This window comes from Lolium rigidum, chromosome 4, assembly GCF_022539505.1.
Source record: "Lolium rigidum isolate FL_2022 chromosome 4, APGP_CSIRO_Lrig_0.1, whole genome shotgun sequence".
Taxonomy (NCBI): Eukaryota; Viridiplantae; Streptophyta; class Magnoliopsida; order Poales; family Poaceae; genus Lolium; species Lolium rigidum.
Window position 1 is genome coordinate 259,631,513 of NC_061511.1, and position 14,181 is coordinate 259,645,693.

Below are 14,181 nucleotides of genomic sequence, written 5' to 3' on the forward strand. Positions count from 1 at the left end.
ATAAAAAGGTCCCCGACCTAAAACTTCGATACGAAAAAGCCACGGTACGAGAAACCTTCCGAGCCGCCGCCATCGCGAAGCCAAGATCTGGGGGACAAGAGTCTCTGTTCCGGCACGCCGCCGGGACGGGGAAGTGCCCCCGGAAGGCTCCTCCATCGACACCACCGCCATCTTCATCAACATTGTTGTCTCCCATGAGGAGGGAGTAGTTCTCCATCGAGGCTCGGGGCTGTACCGGTAGCTATGTTGTTAATCTCTCTCCTATGTGCTTCAATACAATAATCTCATGAGCTGCCTTACATGATTGAGATTCATATGATGATGCTTGTAATCTAGATGTCATTGTGCTAGTCAAGTGGATTTTACTTATGTGATCTCCGGAGACTCCTTGTCCCACGTGTGTAAAGGTGACGAGTGTGTGCACCGTGTGGGTCTCTTAGGCTATATTTCACGAATACTTATTCACTGTTATGAATGGCATAGTGAAGTGCTTATTTATATCTCTTTATGATTGCAATGTGTTTTGTATCACAATATATCTGCGTGCTACTCTAGTGATGTTATTAAAGTAGTTTATTCCTCCTGCACGGTGTAATGGTGACGAGTGTGTGCATCGTGTAGTACTTGGCGTAGGCTATGATCGTGATCTCTTGTAGATTATGAAGTTAACTATTGCTATGATAGTATTGATGTGATCCATTCCTCCTTTCGTAGTGTGAAGGTGACAGTGTGCATGCTATGTTAGTACTTGGTTTGGTTATGATGATCTGTTATGCACTCTAAGGTTATTTAAATATGAACATTGAATATTGTGGAGCTTGTTAACTCCGGCATTGAGGGTTCGTGTACTCCTACACAGTTAGTGGTGTTCACCATCCAACAAGAGGGTGTAGAGTCTAGCATCTATCTATTTATTCTGTTATGTGATCAAAGTTGAGAGTGTCCACTAGTGAAAGTATGATCCCTAGGCCTTGTTCCTAAATACTGCTACCGCTGCTTGTTTACTATTTTACTGCATCTGTACTTCCTGCAATATTACCACCATCAACCACACGCCAGCAATAACTTTTTTGGCGTCGTTACTACTGTTCATACTTATTCATACCACCTGTATTTCACTATCTCTTCGCCGAACTAGTGCACCTATTAGGTGTGTTGGGGACACAAGAGACTTCTTGCTTTGTGGTTGCAGGGTTGCATGAGAGGGATATCTTTGACCTCTTCCTCCCTGAGTTCGATAAACCTTGGGTGATCCACTTAAGGGAAACTTGTCTGCTGTTCTACAAACCTCTGCTCTTGGAGGCCCAACACTGTCTACAAGAATAGAAGCTCCCGTAGACATCAAGCACTTTTCCGGCGCCGTTGCCGGGGAGGAAAGGTAAAAGGCTCTCATACTCCGGTCTCGGGTAAAGTACTTTTCCGGCGCCGTTGTGTGTGTGCTCGAAGCTATTTCCTTTAGATCCTGCAATTGCATCTTTTTGTTTCTTGTTTACACTAGTTTGGCATAATGGACAACAATGAGCTTCTTATTCTATTTCCTGATTTAAGACATGGATGGTTTGATGCGAAAATTAAAAAACCTATGGAACATATTAGTATGAACGCTTTGAACACCATTGTTGCTAATGATATGGAAAATTCTAAGCTTGGGGAAGCTGGTTTTGATGAGCATGATCTTTTTAGTCCACCAAGCATTGAGGAGGAAATTTACTTTGATGATACTTTGCCTCCTATTTATGATGATTATAATGATAGTAGTCTTTTAGTACCGCCCTGTTATGGAGGATAAATTTGATTATGATTACAATATGCCTCCTATATTTGATGATGAGAATAATAATGATAGCTACTTTGTTGAATTTGCTCCCACTACAACTAATAAAATTGATTGTGCTTATGTGGAGAGTAATAATTTTATGCATGAGACTCATGATAAGAATACTTTATGTGATAGTTATATTTTTTAGTTTGCTCATGTTGCTACTGAAATTTATTATGAGAGAGGAAAATATGGTTGTAGAAATTTTCATGTTACTAAAATGCCTCTCTATGTGCTGAAATTTTGGAAGCTACACTTGTTTTATCTTCCTATGCTTGTCACTTTGCTCTTCATGAACTTGTTTATTTACAAGATTCCTATGCATAGGAAGCATGTTAGACTTAAATGTGTTTTGAATTTGCCTCTTGATGCTCTCTTTTGCTTCAACTACTATTTCTTGCGAGTGCATTATTAAAACTGCTGAGCCCATCTTAATGGCTATAAAGAAAGAACTTCTTGGGAGATAACCCATGTGTTTAGTTTGCTACAGTACTTTTATTTTATATTTGAGTCTTGGAAGTTGTTACTACTGTAGCAACCTCTCCTTATCTTATTTTATTGCATTGTTGTGCCAAGTAAAGTCTTTGATAGAAAGGTTGATACTAGATTTGGATTACTCGCGCAGAAACAGATTTCTTGCTGTCACGAATCTGGGCCTAATTCTCTGTAGGTAACTCAGAAAATTATGCCAATTTACGTGAGTGATCCTCAGATATGTACGCAACTTTCATTCAATTTGAGCATTTTCATTTGAGCAAGTCTGGTGCCTCAATAAAATTCGTCTTTACGGACTATTCTGTTTTGACAGATTCTGCCTTTTATTTCGCATTGCTTCTTTCGCTGTGTTGGGTGGATTTCTTTGTTCCATTACCTTCCAGTAGCTTTGAGCAATGTCCAGAAGTGTTAAGAATGATTGTGTCACCTCTGAATATGTGAGTTTTTAATTATGCACTAACCCTCTAATGAGTTTGTTTTGAGTTTGGTGTGGAGGAAGTTTTCAAGGGTCAAGAGAGGAGGATGATATACTATGATCAAGAAGAGTGAAAGCTCTAAGCTTGGGGATGCCCCGGTGGTTCACCCCTGCATATTTCAAGAAGACTCAAGCGTCTAAGCTTGGGGATGCCCAAGGCATCCCCTTCTTCATCGACAAATTATCAGGTTTCTTCTCTTGAAACTATATTTTTATTCGGTCACATCTTATGTACTTTACTTGGAGCGTCTTTGTGCTCTTATTTTTGTTTTTGTTTTGTTATTTTCATTCTCTGAATAAATACATGCTTGTGTGGGAGAGAGACACGCTCCGCTGGTTCATATGAACATATATGTTCTTAGTTTTTAATTTTCATGGCGAAGGTTGAAACTGCTTCGTTCATTGTTATATGGTTGGAATCGGGAAATGCTACATGTAGTAATTCTAAAATGTCTTGAATAATTTGATACTTGGCAATTGTTGTGCTCATGTTTAAGCTCTTGCATCATATACTTTGCACCTATTAATGAAGAAATACATAGAGCTTGCTAAAATTTGGTTTGCATAATTGGTCTCTCTAAAGGTCTAGATAATTTCTAGTAAAGAGTTTGAACAACAAGGAAGACGGTGTAGAGTCTTATAATGTTTACAATATGTCTTTTATGTGAGTTTTGCTGCGCCGGTTCATCCTTGTGTTTGTTTCAAATAACCTTGCTAGCCTAAACCTTGTATCGAGAGGGAATACTTCTCATGCATCCAAAATCCTTGAGCCAACCACTATGCCATTTGTGTCCACCATACCTACCTACTGCATGGTATTTCTCCGCCATTCCAAAGTAAATTGCTTGAGTGCTACCTTTAAAATTTCCATTCTTTACCTTTACAATATATAGCTCATGGGACAAATAGCTTAAAAACTATTGTGGTATTGAATATGTACTTATGCACTTTATCTCTTATTAAGTTGCTTGTTGTGCGATAACCATGTTTCGGGGACGCCATCAACTACTCTTTGTTGAATATCATGTGAGTTGCTATGCATGTCCGTCTTGTCCGAAGTAAGGGAGATCTACCACTTTATTGGTTAGAGCATGCATATTGTTAGAGAAGAACATTGGGCCGCTAACTAAAGCCATGAATCATGGTGGAAGTTTCAGTTTTGGACATATATCCTCAATCTCATATGAGAACATTAACTGTTGCTACATGCTTATACATTAATAGGAGTCCATTATCTGTTGTCCATGTTGTCCCGGTGTGGATGTCTAAGTTGAGAATAATCAAAAGCGAGAAATCCAAAATGCGAGCTTTCTCCTTAGACCTTTGTACAGGCGGCATGGAAGTACCCCTTTGTGACACTTGGTTAAAACATGTGTATTGCGATGATCTCGGTAGTCCAAGCTAATTAGGACAAGGTGCGGGCACTATTAGTATACTATGCATGAGGCTTGCAACTTGTAAGATATAATTTACATGATACATATGCTTTATTACTACCGTTGACAAAATTGTTTCATGTTTTCAAAACCAAAGCTCTAGCACAAATATAGCAATCGATGCTTTCCTTTTTGAAGGACCTTTCTTTTACTTTTATTGTTGAGTCAGTTCACCTATTTCTCTCCACCTCAAGAAGCAAACACTTGTGTGAACTGTGCATTGATTCATACATACTTGCATATTGCACTTGTTATATTGCTTTGCATTGACAACTATCCATGAGATATACATGTTACAAGTTGAAAGCAACCGCTGAAACTTAATCTTCCATTGTGTTGCTTCAATGCCTTTACTATGAATTTATTGCTTTATGAGTTAACTCTTATGCAAGACTTATTGATGCTTGTCTTGAAGTACTATTCATGAAAAGTCTTTGCTTTATGATTCAGTTGTTTACTCATGTCATTACCATTGTTTTGATCGCTGCATTCATTACATATGTTTACAATAGTATGATCAAGGTTATGATGGCATGTCACTTCAGAAATTATCTTTGTTATCGTTTACTCGCTCGGGACGAGCGAGAACTAAGCTTGGGGATGCTGATACGTCTCCGACGTATCGATAATTTCTTATGTTCCATGCCACATTATTGATGATATCTACATGTTTTATGCATACTTTATGTCATATTTATGCGTTTTCCGGAACTAACCTATTGACGAGATGCCGAAGGGCCAGTTGCTGTTTTCTGCTGTTTTTGGTTCCAGAAATCCTAGTAAGGAAATATTCTCGGAATCGGACGAAATCAAGGCCCAGCATCCCATTTTTCCACGAAGCTTCCAGAACACCCAAGAGTCGCCAGAGGGGGGCCACTGGGCCCCCAGATGACAGGGCGGCGCGGCCTAGGGGGGGGGCGCCCCCCTTGTGTGTCACCGCCTCGTCGCCTCTCCGACTCCGCCTCTTCGCCTATAAAAAGGTCCGTGACCTAAAACTTCGATACGAAAAAGCCACGGTACGAGAAACCTTCCAGAGCCGCCGCCATCGCGAAGCCAAGATCTGGGGGACAGGAGTCTCTGTTCCGGCACGCCGCCGGGACGGGGAAGTGCCCCCGGAAGGCTCCTCCATCGACACCACCGCCATCTTCATCAACGCTGCTGTCTCCCATGAGGAGGGAGTAGTTCTCCATCGAGGCTCGGGGCTGTACCGGTAGCTATGTGGTTAATCTCTCTCCTATGTGCTTCAATACAATAATCTCATGAGCTGCCTTACATGATTGAGATTCATATGATGATGCTTGTAATCTAGATGTCATTGCGCTAGTCAAGTGGATTTTACTTATGGGATCTCCAGAGACTCCTTGTCCCACGTGTGTAAAGGTGACAGTGTGTGCACCGTGTGGGTCTCTTAGGCTATATTTCACAGAATACTTATTCACTGTTATGAATGGCATAGTGATGTGCTTATTTATATCTCTTTATGATTGCAATGTGTTTTGTATCACAATATATCTGCGTGCTACTCTAGTGATGTTATTAAAGTAGTTTATTCCTCCTGCACGGTGTAATGGTGACAGTGTGTGCATCGTGTAGTACTTGGCGTAGGCTATGATCGTGATCTCTTGTAGATTATGAAGTTAACTATTGCTATGATAGTATTGATGTGATCTATTCCTCCTTTCGTAGTGTGAAGGTGACAGTGTGCATGCTATGTTAGTACTTGGTTTGGTTATGTTGATCTGTTATGCACTCTAAGGTTATTTAAATATGAACATTGAATATTGTGGAGCTTGTTAACTCCGGCATTGAGGGTTCGTGTAATCCTACACAGTTAGTGGTGTTCATCATCCAACAAGAGGGTGTAGAGTCTAGCATCTATCTATTTATTCTGTTATGTGATCAAAGTTGAGAGTGTCCACTAGTGAAAGTATGATCCCTAGGCCTTGTTCCTAAATCATCGCTACCGCTGCTTGTTTATTGTTTTACTGCATCTGTACTTCCTGCAATATTACCACCATCAACCACACGCCAGCAAGCACTTTTCTGGCGCCGTTACTACTGCTCATACTTATTCATACCACCTGTACTTCACTATCTCTTCGCCGAACTAGTGCACCTATTAGGTGTGTTGGGGACACAAGAGACTTCTTGCTTTGTGGTTGCAGGGTTGCATGAGAGGGATATCTTTGACCTCTTCCTCCCTGAGTTCGATAAACCTTGGGTGATCCACTTAAGGGAAACTTGCTGTTGTTCTACAAACCTCTGCTCTTGGAGGCCCAACACTGTCTACAAGAATAGAAGCTCCCGTAGACATCATCCGCCTCCTCCAACCACTTGGGGATTGTAACATCCCAAATTTTGAAACAAAGAAGAAAATGAATTTCCTTTTTCCAAAAATGAGAACCAACAAAAACTTTTATTAAATAAAGTGTTATGCCTAGTACTCATACCTAATGCTTGTGCTTTCCCATGATTGTTTGTTATTACTTTGAACCTACTTCCAAAACCCTAAAACCCTAACCATCTCAAAACAAAGTGGATCAAATATGAGAAACCAAAATAAAAAAAAGGATATTAAATAAGAAAAAGGCATATGTAAGCCTATGGCTATTTTTACAAATAATAAACTTTGCTTTGTCTACCATGAGTAGATGGTTTGAAATACTTCAACAAACCTAACCTAGTGCTTACCAACCCAATTCAAGTGAGAAACAAAAATAAGTAAAACATATGCATAGAGGCATATGTGGCACTTAGCCATAATATCAATTCTTGACCTATGCACCCACACTTTCCAAAAATGGTTTGAACCCTTTACCCAACTTAGTCTAACACTAAATAAACCTTACACATGCCTAAGTGAAGCCAAGAAAAAGAAAAGAATAAAAGTTAGAAAATCACAAAACCCTCACATATGGTTTATGCCATTTTTTACAAATCTTTGACCTAGACCAATTTGGCCTTCACCATTAGTTGTATTATGTTATTAAACACTTATTACAACTTTTGGAACCAAAGAAACTCAAATCAAATCAAATTTGAACTCAAATTGTGATCACATATGATATTGGTCAAATCTGCCAATTCTAGTCTGGTCACTACTTTGAGCCCCTAGATTTCAAGTTTTTCAAACCAAACTTTCCCAATTCTTTGCACCACCTCAAATTACACATCAAGGTGAACAACTTCTGTAAATACCACCATGTCAAAATCATCTTGGATCAAAAACTATGCTCATGCAAAGTTGAGACTTTTTAACTTTGCCAACAATCTCACACTTTGAGATTTTGCATTTCTTTTATTTTTAAAATTCCACCACCACCTATGTTTGTCTCTGGTCATTTGCAACTCATCCAAGCAACTCAATTTCAAATTTTGGAACCACGTTGCTTTGACCAAATTTGGCAAGAATTTGCAATTTACAAATAGGCATTAATCTCAAACACTATTCTAAATAGTGTTTTGGCCCAACCTTGAGCACCACTTGAGCCATACCTGTCCCCTGGCTCCTCTCCACCTCAACCTTGCATAGCAACCCTACAGGGAGGAGGCTAAGCATAGCATGGACATGGCCATGCCGGCCATGGGCACCATGTCCACTCTCCCCTCTGCTCCTTCCTCCACCAGCCCTGGCCACCGTGCCCATTCACGCCACCTAGCTCCCCTACACCAGCCTACACCAGCCCTGGTCGAGGAAGAGGCCGACAGCCGCCGGACGACGCGCGCCCAGGATGGCCAGACCATGCCGATGGCGTCGCGCCATGGACACGCACTGGACACGCGCCACTCCAACGCTCTGCGCCTCCCCCGGACCCCCTCTCTGCACCGTGAGCTTCGCTGCCGCAACACGAATCCACCAGACACGCGCCCGTGCCCTCGCAAGCGAAGTCGCCGTCGACAACCTCGCCGTTCTCCCGCACCCGTGCCGCCAGGCATCAACCTCGCCCGCGCTCACCTGGCCGTCCCCCACCTCGCCAGCAGGCTCCCTAGCACCACCTTGACCTCACCTAGCTAGCGCTGCTCTCGCCTGTCCCCTTCGCTCGCCGGAATCGCCGCGCCGCTGTCGACCTCGCCGCAGACCGTCGGCCACCTCGAGCTCCTATAAAAGGAGAGCCCCTCCTCCTCAATTGAGCATGCAATTGCACTCCCCTCCCTCCTCTGAGCCTCCTCGCACTCTCTCCACTCGACATTGCTCACCACCGATGTCTACGCACGCTTCTATTCCTGTAGACAGTGTTGGGCCTCCAAGAGCAGAGGTTTGTAGAACAGCAGCAAGTTTCCCTTAAGTGAATCACCCAAGGTTTATCGAACTCAGGGAGGAACAGGTCAAAGATATCCCTCTCAAGCAACCCTGCAATCACGATACAAGAAGTCTCTTGTGTCCCCAACACACCTAATACACTTGTCAGATGTATAGGTGCACTAGTTCGGCGAAGAGATAGTGAAATACAAGTAGTATGAATGAATATGAGCAGTAGTAACGGCGCCGTGAAAATAGCTTGCCGACGTGCGATTGATGGTGGTAATATTGCAGGAAGTAAAGATGCGGTAAAACAAGTAAATAAGCGATGATTGCAGTATTTGGAAACAAGGCCTAGGGATCATACTTTCACTAGTGGACACTCTCAACATTGCAATCATAAAGGAATATAAATATAAGCACTTCACTATGCTATTCTGAATTACTCTCTGGCAAGATAACGAACATTAATTCATCATGTAGGCAAACCTTAAAGATGTATTCCCAAGTACTAATAAACACCCCACGCTGTCACTGTGAGCATTCATAGGAGGTACTAACACACCACAATTTCATAGAGACATCCAACTCAAATCATTACTCAGTGAACAAGTATTCTGTGAAATATAGCCTAAGAGACCCACACGGTGCACACACTGTCACCTTTACACACGTGGGACAAGGAGTCTCCGGAGATCACATAAGTAAAATCCACTTAAATAGCATAACGACATCTAGATTACAAGCTCATCATATGGATCTCAATCATGTAAAGCAGCTTGATGGCGTGTATTTCACACGTTCGTTGGGCAACCCCAAGAGGAAGGTATGATGCGCACAGCAGCAAGTTTTCCCTCAGAAAGAAACCAAGGTTTATCGAACCAGGAGGAGCCAAGAAGCACGTTGAAGGTTGATGGCGGCGGGATGTAGTGCGGCGCAACACCGGAGATTCCGGCGCCAACGTGGAACCTGCACAACACAACCAAAGTACTTTGCCCCAACGAAACGAGTGAGGTTGTCAATCTCACCGGCTTGTCTGTAACAAAGGATTAACCGTATTGTGTGGAAGATGATTGTTTGCGAGAGAAAATAGTAAAACAAGTATTGCAGACAGATTTGTATTTCGGTATTAAAAGAATGGACCGGGGTCCACAGTTCACTAGAGGTGTCTCTCCCATAAGATAAAAGCATGTTGGGTGAACAAATTACAGTCGGGCAATTGACAAATAGAGAGGGCATAACAATGCACATACATGACATGATAAGTATAGTGAGATTTAATTGGGCATTACGACAAAGTACATAGACCGCCATCCAACTGCATCTATGCCTAAAAAGTCCACCTTCAGGTTATCGTCCGAACCCCCTCCAGTATTAAGTTGCTAACAACATACAATTGCATTAAGTATGGTGCGTAATGTAATCAACAACTACATCCTCGGACATAGCGCCAATGTTTTATCCCTAGTGGCAACAGCACAACACAACCTTAGGGGTTTCTGTCACTCCCCCGTGTCAATGCGGGCATGAACCCACTATCGAGCATAAATACTCCCTCTTGGAGTTAAAAGTAAAAACTTGGCCAGAGCCTCTACTAGTAACGGAGAGCATGCAAGATCATAAACAACACATATGTAATAACTTGATAATTAACATGACATGGTATTCTCTATCCATCGGATCCCGACAAACACAACATAGAGTATTACGGATAGATGATCTTGATCATGTTAGGCAGCTCACAAGATCCAACAATGAAGCACAATGAGGAGAAGACAACCATCTAGCTACTCGCTATGGACCCATAGTCCAGGGGTGAACTACTCACTCATCACTCCGGAGGCGACCATGGCGGTGTAGAGTCCTCCGGGAGATGAATCCCCTCTCCGGCAGGGTGCCGGAGGAGATCTCCAGAATCCCCCGAGATGGGATCGGCGGCGGCGGCGTCTCAGTAAGGTTTTCCGTATCGTGGTTTTTCGCCTCAGGGGTTTCGCGACGGAGGCTTTAAGTAGGCGGAAGGGCAGCGTGGGGGGCCACACGGGGGCCCCACACCACAGGTCGGCGCGGCCAAGGGCTGGGCCGCGCCGCCCTATGGTGGCAGCCCCTCGTGGCCCCACTTCGTATGTTCTTCGGTCTTCTGGAAGCTCCGTGGAAAAATAGGCCCCTGGGTCTTTGTTTCGTCCAATTCCGAGAATATTTCGTTACTAGGATTTCTGAAACCAAAAACAGCAGAAAACGAGAACCGGCACTTCGGCATCTTGTTAATAGGTTAGTTCCGGAAAATGCACGAATATGACATAAAGTGTGCATAAAACATGTAGGTATCATCAATAATATGGCATAGAACATAAGAAATTATCGATACGTCGGAGACGTATCAAGCATCCCCAAGCTTAGTTCTACTCGTCCCGAGCAGGTAAAACGATAACAAAGATAATTTCTGAAGTGATATGCCATCATAACCTTGATCATACTATTTGTAAACATATGTAGTGAATGCAGCGATCAAAACAATGGTAATGACATGAATAAACAGGTGAATCATATAGCAAAGACTTTTCATGAATAGTACTTTGAGACAAGTATTAATAAGTCTTGCATAAGAGTTAACTTATAAAGCAATAAATCAAAGTAAAGGTATTGAAGCAACACAAAGGAAGATTAAGTTTCAGCGGTTGCTTTCAACTTGTAACATGTATATCTCATGGATAATTGTCAACATAGAGTAATATAACAAGTACAATATGCAAGTATGTAGGAATCAATGCACCGTTCACACAAGTGTTTGCTTCTTGAGGTGGAGAGAAATAGGTGAACTGACTCAACATAAAAGTAAAGAGAATGGTCCTTCAAAGAGGAAAGCATCGATTGCTATATTTGTGCTAGAGCTTTTATTTTGAAAACATGAAACAATTTTGTCAACGGTAGTAATAAAGCATATGAGTTATGTACATTATATCTTACAAGTTGCAAGTCTCATGCATAGTATAATAATAGTGCCCGCACCTTGTCCTAATTAACTTGGACTACCGGATCTTTGCAATGCACATGTTTTGACCAAGTGTCACAATGGGGTACCTCCATGCCGCCCGTACAAAGGTCTAAGGAGAAAGCTCGCATTTTGGATTTCTCGCTTTTGATTATTCTCAACTTAGACATCCATACCGGGACAACATGGACAACAGATAATGGACTCCTCTTTAATGCATAAGCATGTGGCAACAATTATTATTCTCATATGAGATTGAGGATATATGTCCAAACTGAAACTTCCACCATGAATCATGGCTTTAGTTAGCGGCCCAAAGTTCTTCTCTAACAATATGCATGCTCCAACCATGAAGGTGGTAGATCTCTCTTGCTTCGGACAAGACGGACATGCATAGCAACTCACATGATATCCAACAAAGAATAGTTGATGGCGTCCCCGAAACATGGTTATCGCTCAACAAGCAACTTAATAAGAGATAAAGTGCATAAGTACATATTCAATACCACAATAGTTTTTAAGCTATTTGTCCCATGAGCTATATATTGCAAAGGTGAATGATGGAATTTTAAAGGTAGCACTCAAGCAATGTACTTTGGAATGGCGGATAAATACCATGTAGTAGGTAGGTATGGTGGACACAAATGGCATAGTGGTTGGCTCAAGTATTTTGGATGCATGAGAAGTATTCCCTCTCGATACAAGGTTTAGGCTAGCAAGGTTATTTGAAACAAACACAAGGATGAACGGTACAGCAAAACTCACATAAAAGACATATGGTAAACATTATAAGACTCCATACCGTCTTCCTTGTTGTTCAAAACTCAATACTAGATGTTATCTAGACTCTAGAGAAACCAAATATGCAAACCAAATTAGCAAGCTCTCAGTATTTCTTCATTAATGGGTGCAAAGTATATGATGCAAGAGCTTAAACATGAGCACAACAATTGCCAAGTATCAAATTATCCAAGACATTTTAGAATTACTACATGTAGCATTTTCCAATTCCAACCATATAACAATTTAACGAAGAAGAACTTCGCCATGAATACTATGAGTAGAGCCTAAGGACATATTTGTCCATATGCTACAGCGGAGCGTGTCTCTCTCCCATAAAGTGAATGCTAGGATCCATTTTATTCAAACAAAACAAAAACAAAAACAAACCGACGCTCCAAGCAAAATGCATAAGATGTGATGGAATAAAAATATAGTTTCAGGGGAGGAACCTGATAATGTTGTCGATGAAGAAGGGGATGCCTTGGGCATCCCCAAGCTTAGACGCTTGAGTCTTCTTAGAATATGCAGGGGTGAACCACCGGGGCATCCCCAAGCTTAGAGCTTTCACTCTCCTTGATCATATTGCATCATACTCCTCTCTTGATCCTTGAAAACTTCCTCCACACCAAACTCGAAACAACTCATTAGAGGGTTAGTGCATAATAAAAATTCACATGTTCAGAGGTGACACAATCATTCTTAACACTTCTGGACATTGCATAAAGCTACTGGACATTAATGGATCAAAGAAATTCATCCAACATAGCAAAAGAGGCAATGCAAAATAAAAGACAGAATCTGTCAAAACAGAACAGTCCGTAAAGATGGATTTTATTAGGCCACCAGACTTGCTCAAACGAAAATGCTCAAATTGAATGAAAGTTGCGTACGTATCCGAGGATCATGCTCGTAAATTGGCGTAATTTTCTGAGCTACCTACGAGGAGATAGACCCAGATTCGTGACAGAAAAGAAATGCTGGAACTGCGCAGTAATCCAAATCTAGTACTTACTTTTCTATCAAAGACTTTACTTGGCACAACAAAACTCAAAACTAAGATAAGGAGAGGTTGCTACAGTAGTAAACAACTTCCAAGACACAAATATAAAACAAAAATACTGTAGTAAAAACGTGGGTTGTCTCCCATAAGCGCTTTTCTTTAACGCCTTTCAGCTAGGCGCAGAAAGTGTATATCAAGTGTTATCGAAGGGTGGTGCACCTACAGGCGGGGTTTGGAGTTTTCTCAACCATGCATAGTATATTGGATACATAAGTTTCAGCGTCTCCCTTCTCATTAGTCTTGGGCTTGCTACTCTCATCGAACAAATTTTCGAGAACAAGCCAAGCATAGTTATGTTCTAGTGCATCATTCATAGCTAGGAGTTTACATGGTATTGGTGCTTTGATCTCCCCACCATCATTAGCATTATTAGTGTACCTTATTCTATCCATATCCATTTTTCCAAGGAGACCAACAAAGTTAGTATGAGAACCAAGCATATTAAATTTAGCAAAGACCTTTCTAGCCTCTCTTGCTAGACCACCAAATTCTCTAAGAAGGGTTTCTAAAACAAAATCTTTCTTTTCCCCTTCTTCCATATCACCAAGTGTAAGAAACATGTGTTGGATTATAGGATTTAGATTAACAAATTTAGTTTCCAACAAGCGAACTAAAGCAGCAGCAGCAATTTCATAAGTGGGAGCAAGATCTACCAAGTGTCTATCTTCAAAATCTTCAATGGTACTAACATGGGTGAAAAATTCTTCTATATTGTTTCTCCCAATGATAGACCCGCGTCCTACCGGTATGTTCTTTGTGGTAAAATTAAAAGGAAACATGATTAAATAAGCAAAGTAAATGCAAGTAACTAATTTTTTTTTTGTGTTTTTGATATAGCAAACAAGATAGCAAATAAAGTAAAGCTAGCAACTAATTTTTTGTGT